Raw genomic sequence first — 14,850 nt, forward strand, 5'->3', positions numbered from 1 at the left:
ACCGCCATTTGACATGAGGGCAGCACCTACTAAAGGATTGCTGGGAGAATGTGCAGCTAGAAGCAAGCTTCCGTGTGTTGTTTGCGGAAGACCTCCCAGTAGATATCGCCGGAGGCATAAAAACCTTTGTTGGAAGACTCGAAAAGAGCGAGTCCTTCGTTTTCTTAGTTTTGGCACAGTTAATATACTTGTTCAGTGCTGAACAAGGGAAGTTGATTCTTAGCTCAAGAAGAGTAAACGTCGTACAATTGCGGGAGGAAGTCACCTATACTTCCTAAGTATCGGGCAGTTTTGACCCAGGAAAAGTGTGAGATCGTCTCCCGAGGAATTCCTGTGAACATACATGTAACGACATATATCGGGAAACATTGTGTGTAGTGAATATTGCTTTGACTCATGACCTTTATTTGTGACACATACCAAAGTGTTGAACCGTGCTAACCTTTGAAAGTTGTTAAAAACTAAGTAATACATATCGACGACGTTTGACCATGAAAAGTAACTTTTATTTTTTTTTTTTATCATGGCACAGTGCTATCTGTAACTTTTAGGCAGCAGAACTAAGTAGACAGTTTTGTCTAGAAACCCCATCTTAGCACAGGGGTGCAGTTACGACTTCCAGTATGGAAGTGGAAATATAAATATATAATATCTCTAGTTGAGATATTACAGGCCTGTCACGTCATTTAAGGCAGTGCCTCCTTGGACTTTCGTACAAGGACCCAAGCAATAGTTAAATTGCTTGTTATTACTGACATTTAATATGTCAACTTCATTATAGTTCGTGGTCCTGCTTATCAAACTGACAAGAACGTTGCAGTTCTCCTGTGGAATGAAAATGTGGAACACTATGTGGTGATTTCAAGCCAGAACTGTGTGTGTGTGTCATATCAGTGACAGGAACAGTGCGCCGAAATATATAAAATATATTACTCAACTTATTTTCTTTAAATTTAATTTTCGCAAAACAGTGTATTACCTTTATTTGTGTTATTACAATCCTCCTCTCTGAGACAGTCAGAGACTTTGAACTCACAATAATGAGGAGCTGAAATTTTGTATTTAATATCCAATTTTTCTTGAGATCAAACAGATCTCTGTGAATTAAGCCCCACAAACCCTCTTTATATATTTTTCTTTTATCAGCTAATAGCGACAAATATGGTGTAAAATATTAAAATTTCATAGTGTGTGTGAGTAGTGCACTACCAAAGGAAAAGTTCAATATTGGTGTATAAATGGAGTGTTAACGTGTATCATCATTCATTATATGTTCTACCAAGACGGAAATAAACCACCATCTTTAACCAGTATTTCTAGTGGTCTGTTTTTGCTGCAGGGTGAGTACCTGTTACTAAACAAAATGTTTTGTTTCAGGAGTGTGAGACAAGGAATCATTTTCCCTTGTTGTTTGTACATCTGACAAGCTCTGAATGGGGCCCAGAGAGTATTACGCCCATAGAACTATAAGAATACGGTCCTGAGTATAGTGAGCTTTAAAACAGGCTGCTACCTCTTAGTTTAAAGTAGATTTTTTTAACCTATTGTTTTTGCAGAAACTCACTCTAGTAGCTTCTAGGCCATGACTGTCATACAGAGTACCTTGAGATCTGTTGTTCTAGTTAATTAACTGTGAGTGTTTTGACAGCAACCATAAACCATTTTACTTACACTATCAGCAGTATGTTAGATATTATGAATGAAAAGTCGGCAACTATGAGCATCGTGGAAGCGAGTGTGAGCATTTTCAAAGTACGTCAGAACATTGTGAAGGCAACTGTGAGTATTTTGAAGATGAGCACGAACCATTATGTACGCAACTATGAGCCCTCTGTCCGCAATTATGAACGAAAAGTTGGCAATTATGAGCGTTTGGCGGCACCTGTGAGGCCTTGGTCGGCAATTATGAACGAAAAGTCGGCAACAATGAGCGTTTTTACGTCTACTGTGAGGCCTTGGTCGGCAATTATGAACGAATGGTCGGCAACTATGAGCACCGTGGAAGCGAGTGTGAGCATTTTGAAAGTGCGTGTGAACACTCTGAAGGCAACTGTGAGTATTTCGAAGATGAGCACGAACCATTATGTAGGCAAATATGAGCCCTTTGTTCGGAATTATAAAGCAAATTCGGAAACTATGAGCGTTTTGACGGCACCTGTGAGGCCTTGGTCGGCAATTATGAACGAATGTTCGGCAACTATGAGCACCTTTTCCTTAAATCTGAGCATTCTGACAGCTAGCTTGAGGAATCTGACGGCAACTGTGAGTCTTTTCACAGCAACCATGAACCATTTTGCTTACACTATCAGCAGTATTTTAGATATTATGAATGAAAAGTCGGCAACTATGAGCATCGTGGGAGCGAGTGTGAGCATTTTGAACGTGCGCGTGAACATTCTGAAGGCAACTGTGAGTATTTTGAAGATGAGCACGAACGATTATGTAGGCAATTATGAGCCCTTTGTTAGGAATTATAAAGGAAATTCGGCAACTATGAGCGTTTTGACGGCACCTGTGAGGCCTTGGTCGGCAATTATGAACTAATGGTGGGCAACTATGAGCACATTTTCTTTAAATCTGAGCATCCTGACGGCTAGTGTGAGGAATCTGATGGCAACTGTGAGTCTTTTCACAGCAACCTTGAACCATTTTACTTACACTATCAGCAGTATGTTAGATATTATGAATGAAAAGTCGGAAACTATGAGCATCGTGGGAGCGAATGTGAGCATTTTGAAAGTACGTCTGAACATTCTGAAGGCAACTGTGAGTATTTTGAAGATGAGCACGAACCATTATGTAGGCAACTATGAGCCTCTTGTCCGCAATTATGACCGAAAATTCGGCAAGTACGAGCGCTTTGACGGCACCTCTGAGGCCTTGGTCGGCAATTATGAACGAATGGTCGGCAACTATGAACACTTTTTCTTTAAATGTGAGCATCCTGATGGCTAGTGTGAGGAATCTGATGGCAACTGTGAGTCTTTTCACAGCAACCTTGAACCATTTTACTTACACTATCAGCAGTATGTTAGATATTACGAACGAAAAGTCGGCAACTATGAGCACCGTGGAAGCGAGTGTGAGCATTTTGAAAGTACGTCTGAACATTGTGAAGGCAACTGTGAATATTTTGAAGATGAGCACTAACCATTATGTAGGCAACTATGAGCCCTTTGTCCGCAATTATGAACGAAAAGTTGGCAATTATGAGCGTTTGGCGGCACCTGTGAGGCCTTGGTCGGCAATTATGAACGAAAAGTCGGCAACAATGAGCGTTTTGACGTCTACTGTAAGGCCTTGGTCGGCAATTATGAACGAATGGTCGGCAACTATGAGCACCGATGAAGCGAGTGTCAGCATTTTGAAAGTGCGTGTGAACATTCTGAAGGGAACTGTGAGTATTTTGAAGATGAGCACGAACCATTATGTAGGCTACTATGAGGGCTTTGTCCGCAATTATGAACGTAAGTCGGCAATTATGAGCGTTTGGCGGCACCTGTGAGGCCTTGGTCGGCAATTATGAACGAAAAGTCGGCAACTGTGAGCGTTTTGACGGCTACTGTGAGGCCTTGGTCGGCAATAATGAACAAATGGTCGGCAGCTATGAGCACTTTTTCTTTAAATCTGAGCATTCTGACGGCTTCTGTCAGGAATCTGACGGCAACTGTGAGTCTTTTGACAGCAACCATGAACCATTTAACTTACACTATCAGCAGTATGTTAGATATTATGAATGAAAAGTCGGCAACTATGAGCAACGTGGAAGCGAGTGTGAGCATTTTGAAAGTACGTCTGAACATTCTGAAAGCAACTGTGAGCATTTTGAAGATGAGCACGAATCATTATGTAGGCAACTCTGAGCCCTTTGTCCGCAATTATGAACGAAAAGTCGGAAATTATGAGCGCTTTGACGGCACCTGTGAGGCCTTGGGCGGCAATTATGAACTAATGGTCGGCAACTATGAGCACTTTTCTTTAAATCTGAGCATTCTGATGGCTTGTGAGAAGTATCTGACGGCAACGGTGAGCCTTTTGACAGCTACCATGAACCATTTAACTTTCAATATAAGCAGTAAGTTAGATATTATGAATGAAAAGTCGACAACTATGAGCAACGTGGAAGCGAGTGTGAGCATTCTGAAAATACGTCTGAACATTCTGAAGGCAACTGTGAGTATTTTGAAGATGAGCACGAACCAATATGTAGGCAATTATGAGCCCTTTGTTCGGAATTATAAAGGAAAGTCAGCAACTATGAGCGTTTTGACGGCACCTGTGAGGCCTTGGTCGGCAATTATGATCGAATGGTCGGCAACTATGAGCACTTTTTCTTTAAATCTGAGCATTCTGACAGCTAGTGTGAGGAATCTGATGGCAACTGTGAGTCTTTTCACAGCAACCATGAACCATTTTACTCACACTATCAGCAGTATGTTCGATATTATGAATGAAAATTAGGCAACTATGAGCATCGTGGGAGCAAGTGTGAGCATTTTAAAGTACGTGTGAACATTCTAAAGGCAACTGTGAGTATTTTGAAGATGAGCACGAACCATTATGTAGGCAACTATGAGCCCTTTGTCCGCAATGATGAACGAAAAGTCGGCAACTATGAGCGTTTTGACGGCAACTATGAGCATTGGGTCGGCAATTATGAACAAAAAAGTCGGCAACTATGAGCATCGTGAATGCAAGCTTGAGCACATTGAAAGCACGTGTGAACATTCTGAAGCCAACTGCGAGTATTTTGAAGATAAATATGAAAAATATTGTTTTCAACTATGAGTCCTATGTCGGGAATTATAAACGAAAAGTCGGCAACTATGAGCGTTTTGATGGCACATGTGAGGCCTTGGTCTGCAAATATGAACGAATGGTCGGTAACTATGAGCACTTTTTCTTTAAATCTGAGCATTCTGATGGCTTGTGTGAGTAATCTGACGGCAACTGTGAGATTTTTGACAACAACCATGAACTCTTTAACTTACACTATCAGCAGTAAGTAAGATACTAAGAATGAAAATCGGGAACTATGAGCACCGTGGAATCGAGTGTGAGCATTTTGAAAGAACGTCTGAACATTCTGAAGGCAACTGTGAGTATTTTGAAGATGAGCACGAAGCATTATGTAGGCAACTATGAGCCCTTTGTTCGGAATTATGAAGGAAAAGTCGGCAACTATGAGCGTTTTCACGGCACCTGTGAGGCCTTGGTCCGCAATTATGAACGAATGGTCGGCAACTATGAGCACTTTTTCTTTAAATTTGAGCATTCTGACGGCTAGTGTGAGGAATCTGACGGCAACTGTGAGTCTCTTCACTGCAACCATGAACCATTTAACTTACACTATCAGCAGTATGTTAGATATTAGGAATGAAAAGTCGGCAACTATGAGCATCGTGGGAGCGAGTGTGAGCAATTGGAAAGTACGTCTGAACATTCTGAAGGTAACTGTGAGTATTTTGAAGATGAGCACGAACTATTATGTAGGCCACTATGAGCCCTTTGTCCGCAATTATGAACGAAAAGTTGGCAACTATGAGCGTTTGGCGGCACCTGTGAGGCATTGGTCGGCAATTATGAACGAAAATTCGGCAACAATGAGCGTTTTGACGTCTAAGGTGAGGCCTTGGTCGGCAATTATGAACGAATGGTCGGCAACTATGAGCACCGTGGAAGCGAGTGTGAGCATTTTGAAAGTGCGTGTGAACATTCTGACGGTAAATGTGAGTATTTTGAAGATGAGCACGAACCATTATGTAGGCTACTATGAGGGCTTTGTCCGCAATTATGAACGTAAGTCGGCAATTATGAGCGTTTGGCGGCACCTGTGAGGCCTTGGTCGGCAATTATGAACGAAAAGTCGGCAACAATGAGCGTTTTGACGTCTACTGTGAGGCCTTGTTCGGCAATTATGAACGAATGGTCGGCAACTATGAGCACTTTTTCTTTAAATCTGAGCATTCTGACAGCTAGTGTGAGGAATCTGACTGCAACTATGAGTGTTTTGACAGCAACCATAAACCATTTAAGTTACACTATCAGCAGTATGTTAGATATTATGAATGAAAAGTCGGCAACTATGAGCAACGTGGAAGCGAGTGTGAGCATTTTGAAAGTACGTCTGAACATTCTGAAAGCAACTGTGAGCATTTTGAAGATGAGCACGAATCATTATGTAGGCAACTCTGAGCCCTTTGTCCGCAATTATGAACGAAAAGTCGGAAATTATGAGCGCTTTGACGGCACCTGTGAGGCCTTGGGCGGCAATTATGAACTAATGGTCGGCAACTATGAGCACTTTTCTTTAAATCTGAGCATTCTGATGGCTTGTGAGAAGTATCTGACGGCAACGGTGAGCCTTTTGACAGCTACCATGAACCATTTAACTTTCAATATAAGCAGTAAGTTAGATATTATGAATGAAAAGTCGACAACTATGAGCAACGTGGAAGCGAGTGTGAGCATTCTGAAAATACGTCTGAACATTCTGAAGGCAACTGTGAGTATTTTGAAGATGAGCACGAACCAATATGTAGGCAATTATGAGCCCTTTGTTCGGAATTATAAAGGAAAGTCAGCAACTATGAGCGTTTTGACGGCACCTGTGAGGCCTTGGTCGGCAATTATGATCGAATGGTCGGCAACTATGAGCACTTTTTCTTTAAATCTGAGCATTCTGACAGCTAGTGTGAGGAATCTGATGGCAACTGTGAGTCTTTTCACAGCAACCATGAACCATTTTACTTACACTATCAGCAGTATGTTCGATATTATGAATGAAAATTAGGCAACTATGAGCATCGTGGGAGCAAGTGTGAGCATTTTAAAGTACGTGTGAACATTCTAAAGGCAACTGTGAGTATTTTGAAGATGAGCACGAACCATTATGTAGGCAACTATGAGCCCTTTGTCCGCAATGATGAACGAAAAGTCGGCAACTATGAGCGTTTTGACGGCAACTATGAGCATTGGGTCGGCAATTATGAACAAAAAAGTCGGCAACTATGAGCATCGTGAATGCAAGCTTGAGCACATTGAAAGCACGTGTGAACATTCTGAAGCCAACTGCGAGTATTTTGAAGATAAATATGAAAAATATTGTTTTCAACTATGAGTCCTATGTCGGGAATTATAAACGAAAAGTCGGCAACTATGAGCGTTTTGATGGCACATGTGAGGCCTTGGTCGGCAAATATGAACGAATGGTCGGTAACTATGAGCACTTTTTCTTTAAATCTGAGCATTCTGATGGCTTGTGTGAGTAATCTGACGGCAACTGTGAGATTTTTGACAACAACCATGAACTCTTTAACTTACACTATCAGCAGTAAGTAAGATACTAAGAATGAAAATCGGGAACTATGAGCACCGTGGAATCGAGTGTGAGCATTTTGAAAGAACGTCTGAACATTCTGAAGGCAACTGTGAGTATTTTGAAGATGAGCACGAAGCATTATGTAGGCAACTATGAGCCCTTTGTTCGGAATTATGAAGGAAAAGTCGGCAACTATGAGCGTTTTCACGGCACCTGTGAGGCCTTGGTCCGCAATTATGAACGAATGGTCGGCAACTATGAGCACTTTTTCTTTAAATTTGAGCATTCTGACGGCTAGTGTGAGGAATCTGACGGCAACTGTGAGTCTCTTCACTGCAACCATGAACCATTTAACTTACACTATCAGCAGTATGTTAGATATTAGGAATGAAAAGTCGGCAACTATGAGCATCGTGGGAGCGAGTGTGAGCAATTGGAAAGTACGTCTGAACATTCTGAAGGTAACTGTGAGTATTTTGAAGATGAGCACGAACTATTATGTAGGCCACTATGAGCCCTTTGTCCGCAATTATGAACGAAAAGTTGGCAACTATGAGCGTTTGGCGGCACCTGTGAGGCATTGGTCGGCAATTATGAACGAAAATTCGGCAACAATGAGCGTTTTGACGTCTAAGGTGAGGCCTTGGTCGGCAATTATGAACGAATGGTCGGCAACTATGAGCACCGTGGAAGCGAGTGTGAGCATTTTGAAAGTGCGTGTGAACATTCTGACGGTAAATGTGAGTATTTTGAAGATGAGCACGAACCATTATGTAGGCTACTATAAGGGCTTTGTCCGCAATTATGAACGTAAGTCGGCAATTATGAGCGTTTGGCGGCACCTGTGAGGCCTTGGTCGGCAATTATGAACGAAAAGTCGGCAACAATGAGCGTTTTGACGTCTACTGTGAGGCCTTGTTCGGCAATTATGAACGAATGGTCGGCAACTATGAGCACTTTTTCTTTAAATCTGAGCATTCTGACAGCTAGTGTGAGGAATCTGACTGCAACTATGAGTGTTTTGACAGCAACCATAAACCATTTAAGTTACACTATCAGCAGTATGTTAGATATTATGAATGAAAAGTCGGCAACTATGAGCAACGTGGAAGCGAGTGTGAGCATTTTGAAAGTACGTCTGAACATTCTGAAAGCAACTGTGAGCATTTTGAAGATGAGCACGAATCATTATGTAGGCAACTCTGAGCCCTTTGTCCGCAATTATGAACGAAAAGTCGGAAATTATGAGCGCTTTGACGGCACCTGTGAGGCCTTGGGCGGCAATTATGAACTAATGGTCGGCAACTATGAGCACTTTTCTTTAAATCTGAGCATTCTGATGGCTTGTGAGAAGTATCTGACGGCAACGGTGAGCCTTTTGACAGCTACCATGAACCATTTAACTTTCAATATAAGCAGTAAGTTAGATATTATGAATGAAAAGTCGGCAACTATGAGCAACGTGGAAGCGAGTGTGAGCATTCTGAAAGTACGTCTGAACATTCTGAAGGCAACTGTGAGTATTTTGAAGATGAGCACGAACCAATATGTAGGCAATTATGAGCCCTTTGTTCGGAATTATAAAGGAAAGTCAGCAACTATGAGCGTTTTGACGGCACCTGTGAGGCCTTGGTCGGCAATTATGATCGAATGGTCGGCAACTATGAGCACTTTTTCTTTAAATCTGAGCATTCTGACAGCTAGTGTGAGGAATCTGATGGCAACTGTGAGTCTTTTCACAGCAACCATGAACCATTTTACTTACACTATCAGCAGTATGTTCGATATTATGAATGAAAATTCGGCAACTATGAGCATCGTGGGAGCAAGTGTGAGCATTTTAAAGTACGTGTGAACATTCTAAAGGCAACTGTGAGTATTTTGAAGATGAGCACGAACCATTATGTAGGCAACTATGAGCCCTTTGTCCGCAATGATGAACGAAAAGTCGGCAACTATGAGCGTTTTTACGGCAAATATGAGCATTGGGTCGGCAATTATGAACAAAAAAGTCGGCAACTATGAGCATCGTGAATGCAAGCTTGAGCACATTGAAAGCACGTGTGAACATTCTGAAGCCAACTGCGAGTATTTTGAAGATAAATATGAAAAATATTGTTTTCAACTATGAGTCCTATGTCGGGAATTATAAACGAAAAGTCGGCAACTATGAGCGTTTTGATGGCACATGTGAGGCCTTGGTCGGCAAATATGAACGAATGGTCGGTAACTATGAGCACTTTTTCTTTAAATCTGAGCATTCTGATGGCTTGTGTGAGTAATCTGACGGCAACTGTGAGATTTTTGACAGCAACCATGAACTCTTTAACTTACACTATCAGCAGTAAGTTAGATACTAAGAATGAAAATCGGGAACTATGAGCACCGTGGAATCGAGTGTGAGCATTTTGAAAGAACGTCTGAACATTCTGAAGGCAACTGTGAGTATTTTGAAGATGAGCACGAAGCATTATGTAGGCAACTATGAGCCCTTTGTTCGGAATTATGAAGGAAAAGTCGGCAACTATGAGCGTTTTCACGGCACCTGTGAGGCCTTGGTCCGCAATTATGAACGAATGGTCGGCAACTATGAGCACTTTTTCTTTAAATTTGAGCATTCTGACGGCTAGTGTGAGGAATCTGACGGCAACTGTGAGTCTCTTCACTGCAACCATGAACCATTTAACTTACACTATCAGCAGTATGTTAGATATTAGGAATGAAAAGTCGGCAACTATGAGCATCGTGGGAGCGAGTGTGAGCAATTGGAAAGTACGTCTGAACATTCTGAAGGTAACTGTGAGTATTTTGAAGATGAGCACGAACTATTATGTAGGCAACTATGAGCCCTTTGTCCGCAATTATGAACGAAGAGTTGGCAACTATGAGCGTTTGGCGGCACCTGTGAGGCATTGGTCGGCAATTATGAACGAAAATTCGGCAACAATGAGCGTTTTGACGTCTACAGTGAGGCCTTGGTCGGCAATTATGAACGAATGGTCGGCAACTATGAGCACCGTGGAAGCGAGTGTGAGCATTTTGAAAGTGCGTGTGAACATTCTGACGGTAAATGTGAGTATTTTGAAGATGAGCACGAACCATTATGTAGGCTACTATGAAAGCTTTGTCCGCAATTATGAACGTAAGTCGGCAATTATGAGCGTTTGGCGGCACCTGTGAGGCCTTGGTCGGCAATTATGAACGAAAAGTCGGCAACAATGAGCGTTTTGACGTCTACTGTGAGGCCTTGTTCGGCAATTATGAACGAATGGTCGGCAACTATGAGCACTTTTTCTTTAAATCTGAGCATTCTGACAGCTAGTGTGAGGAATCTGACTGCAACTATGAGTGTTTTGACAGCAACCATAAACCATTTTACTTACACTATCAGCAGTATGTTAGATATTATGAATGAAAAGTCGGCAACTATGAGCATCGTGGGAGCGAGTCTGAACATTTTGAAAGTACGTCTGAACATTCTGAAGGCAACTGTTAGTATTTTGAAGATGAGCACGAACCATTATGTAGGCAACTATGAGCCCCTTGTCCGCAATTATGAACGAAAATTCGGCAAGTATGAGCGCTTTGACGGCACCTGTGAGGCCTTGGTCGGCAATTATGAACGAATGGTCGGCAACTATGAATACCTTTTCTTTAAACCTGAGCATTCTGACGGCTTGTGAGAGGAATCTGAAGGCAACTGTAAGCCTTTTGACAGCAACCATGAACCATTTAACTTACAATATAAGCAGTAAGTTAGATACTACGAATGAAAAGTCGGCTACTATGAGGACCGTGGAAGCGAGTGTGAGCATTTTGAAAGTACGTCTGAACATTGTGAAGTCAACTGTGAGTATTTTGAAGATGAGCATGAACCATTATGTAGGCAACTATGAGCCCTTTGTCCGCAATTATGAACGAAAAGTATACAATTATGAGCGTTTGGCGGCACCTGTGAGGCCTTGGTCGGTAATTATGAACGAAAAGTCGGCAACAATGAGCGTTTTGACGTCTACTGTGAGGCCTGGGTCGGCAATTATGAACGAATGGTCGGCAACTATGAGCACCGATGAAGCGAGTGTGAGCATTTTGAGAGTGCGTGTGAACATTCTGAAGGCAACTGTGAGTATTTTGAAGATGAGCACGAACCATTATGTAGGCTACTATGAGGGCTTTGTCCGTAATTATGAACGTAAGTCGGATATTATGAGCGTTTGGCGGCACCTGTGAGGCCTTGGTCGGCAATTATGAACGAAAAGTCGGCAACTATGAGCGTTTTGACGGTTACTGTGAGGCCTTGGTCGGCAATTATGTACGAATGGTCGGCAACTATGAGCACTTTTTCTTTAAATCTGAGCATTCTGACGGCTTGTGTGAGGAATCTGATGGCAACTGTGAGTCTTTTGACAGCAACCATGAACCATTTAACTTACACTTTCAGCAGTATGTTAAGTATTATGAATGAAAAGTCGGCAACTATGAGCATCGTGGAAGCGAGTGTGAGCATTTTAAAGAACGTGTGAACATTCTAAAGGCAACTGTGAGTATTTTGAAGATGAGCACGAACCATTATGTAGGCAACTATGAGCTCTTTGTCCGCAATTATAAAACGAAAGTCGGCAACTATGAGCGTTTTGACGGCACCTGTGAGGCCGTGGTCGGGAATATAAACGAATGATCGGTACTATAAGCACTTTTTCTTTAAACCATAGCATTCTGACGACTTCTGAGAGGAATCTGACGGCAACTCTGAGCCTTTTGACTGCAAACATGAAACATTTAACTTACAATATCAGCTGTAAGTTAGACATTATGAATGAAAAGTCGGCAACTATGAGCACAGTGGAAGCGAGTGTGAGCATTTTGAAAGTACATCTGAACATTGTGAAGGCAACTGTGAGTATTTTGAAGATGAGAATGAACCATTATGTAGGCAACTATGAGCCCTTTGTCCGCAATTATGAATGAAAAGTCGGCAAATATGAGCCTTTTGTCAGCTACTGTGAGGCCTTGGTAGGCAATTATGAACGAAAAGTCGGCAACTATGAGCGTTTTGACGGCAACTATGAGCATTGGGTCGGCAATTATGAACAAAAAAGTCGTCAACTATGAGCATCGTGAATGCAACCTTGAGCACATTGAAAGCACGTGTGAACATTCTGAGCCAACTGCGAGTATTTTGAAGATAAATATGAAAAATATTGTTTTCAACTATGAGTCCTATGTCGGGAATTATAAACGAAAAGTCGGCAACTATGAGCGTTTTGATGGCACATGTGAGGCCTTGGTCGGCAATTATGAACGAATAGTCGGTAACTATGGGCACTTTTTCTTTAAATCTGAGGAGTCTGATGGCTTGTGTGAGGAATCTGACGGCAACTGTGAGATTTTTTACAGCAACCATGAACCATTTATCTTACACTATCTGCAGTATGTTAGATATTAGGAATGAAAAGTCGGCAACTATGAGCATCGTGGGAGCGAGCGTGAGCAATTGGAAAGTACGTCTGAACATTCTGAAGGTAACTGTGAGTATTTTGAAGATGAGCACGAACTATTATGTAGGAAACTATGAGCCCTTTGTCCGCAATTATGAACGAAGATTTGGCAACTATGAGCCTTTGGCGGCACCTGTGAGGCCTTGGTCGGCAATTATGAACGAAAATTCGGCAACAATGAACGTTTTGACGTCTACAGTGAGGCCTTGGTCGGCAATTATGAACGAATGGTCGGCAACTATGAGCACCATGGAAGCGAGTGTGAGCATTTTGAAAGTGCGTGTGAACATTCTGACGGTAAATGTGAGTATTTTGAAGATGAGCACGAACCATTATGTAGGCTATTATGAGGGCTCTGTCCGCAATTATGAACGTAAGTCGGCAATTATGAGCGTTTGGCGGCACCTGTGAGGCCTTGGTCGGCAATTATGAACGAAAAGTCGTTAACAATGAGCGTTTTGACGTCTACTGTGAGGCCTTGGTCGGCAATTATCAACGAATGGTCGGCAACTATGAGCACTTTTTCTTTAAATCTGAGTATTCTGACAGCTAGTGTGAGGAATCTTACTGCAACTATGAGTGTTTTGACAGCAACCATAAACCATTTTACTTACACTATCAGCAGTATGTTAGATATTATGAATGAAAAGTCGGCAACTATGAGCATCGTGGGAGCGAGTCTGAGCATTTTGAAAGTACCTCTGAACATTCTGAAGGCAACTGTTAGTATTTTAAAGATGAGCACGAACCATTATGTAGGCAACTATGAGCCCCTTGTCCGCAATTATGAACGAAAATTCGGCAAGTATGAGTGCTTTGGCGGCACCTGTGAGGCCTTGGTCGGTAATTATGAACGAATGGTCGGCAACTATGAGCACTTTTTCTTTAAATCTGAGTATTCTGACAGCTAGTGTGAGGAATCTGACTGCAACTATGAGTGTTTTGACAGCAACCATAAACCATTTTACTTACACTATCAGCAGTATGTTAGATATTATGAATGAAAAGTCGGCAACTATGAACATCGTGGGAGCGAGTCTGAGCATTTTGAAAGTACGTGTGAACATTCTGAAGGCAACTGTGAGTATTTTGAAGATGAGCACGAACCATTATGTAGGGAACTATGAGCGTTTTGTACGCAAATATGAACGAAAAGTTGGAAAATATGAGCGTTTGACGGCACCCTTGAGGCCTTGGTCGGCAATTATAAACGAATAATCGGTACTATAAGCACTTTTTCTTTAAACCTCAGCATTCTGACGACTTCTGAGAGGAATCTGACGGCAACTGTGAGCCTTTTGAGAGCAACCATGAACCATTTAACTTACAATATCAGCTGTAAGTTAGATATTGTGATGAAAATTCGGCAACTATGAGCACCGTGGAATCGAGTGTGAGCAATTTCAAAGAACGTCTGAACATTCTGAAGGCAACTGTGAGTATTTTGAAGATGAGCACGAAGCATTATGTAGGCAACTATGAGCCCTTTGTCCGCAATTATGAATGAAAAGTCGGCAGCTATGAGCGTTTTGACGGCTACTGTGAGGCCTTGGTAGGCAATTATGAACGAAAAGTCGGCAACTATGAGCGTTTTGACGGCAACTGTGAGCATTGGGTCGGCAATTATGAACAAAAAAGTCGGCAACTATGAGTATCCTGAATGCAAGCTTGAGCACATTGAAAGCACGTGTGAACATTCTAAAGCCAACTGCGAGTATTTTGAAGATAAACCTGAAAAATGTTGTTTTCAACTATGAGTCCTATGTCGGGAATTATAAACGAAAAGTCGGCAACAATGAGCGTTTTTTCGTCTACTGTGAGGCCTTGGTCGGCAATTATGAACGAATGGTCGGCAACTATGAGCACCGTGGAAGCGAGTGTGAGCATTTTGAAAGTGCGTGTGAACATTCTGAAGGCAAATGTGAGTATTTTGAAGATGAGCACGAACCATTATGTAGGCAATTATGAGCCCTTTGTTCGGAATTATAAAGCAAATTCGGCAACTATGAGCGTTTTGACGGCACCTGTGAG

Source organism: Thermobia domestica, chromosome 6, assembly GCF_964235325.1.
Source record: "Thermobia domestica chromosome 6, izTheDome1.hap1.1, whole genome shotgun sequence".
Classification (NCBI taxonomy): domain Eukaryota; kingdom Metazoa; phylum Arthropoda; class Insecta; order Zygentoma; family Lepismatidae; genus Thermobia; species Thermobia domestica.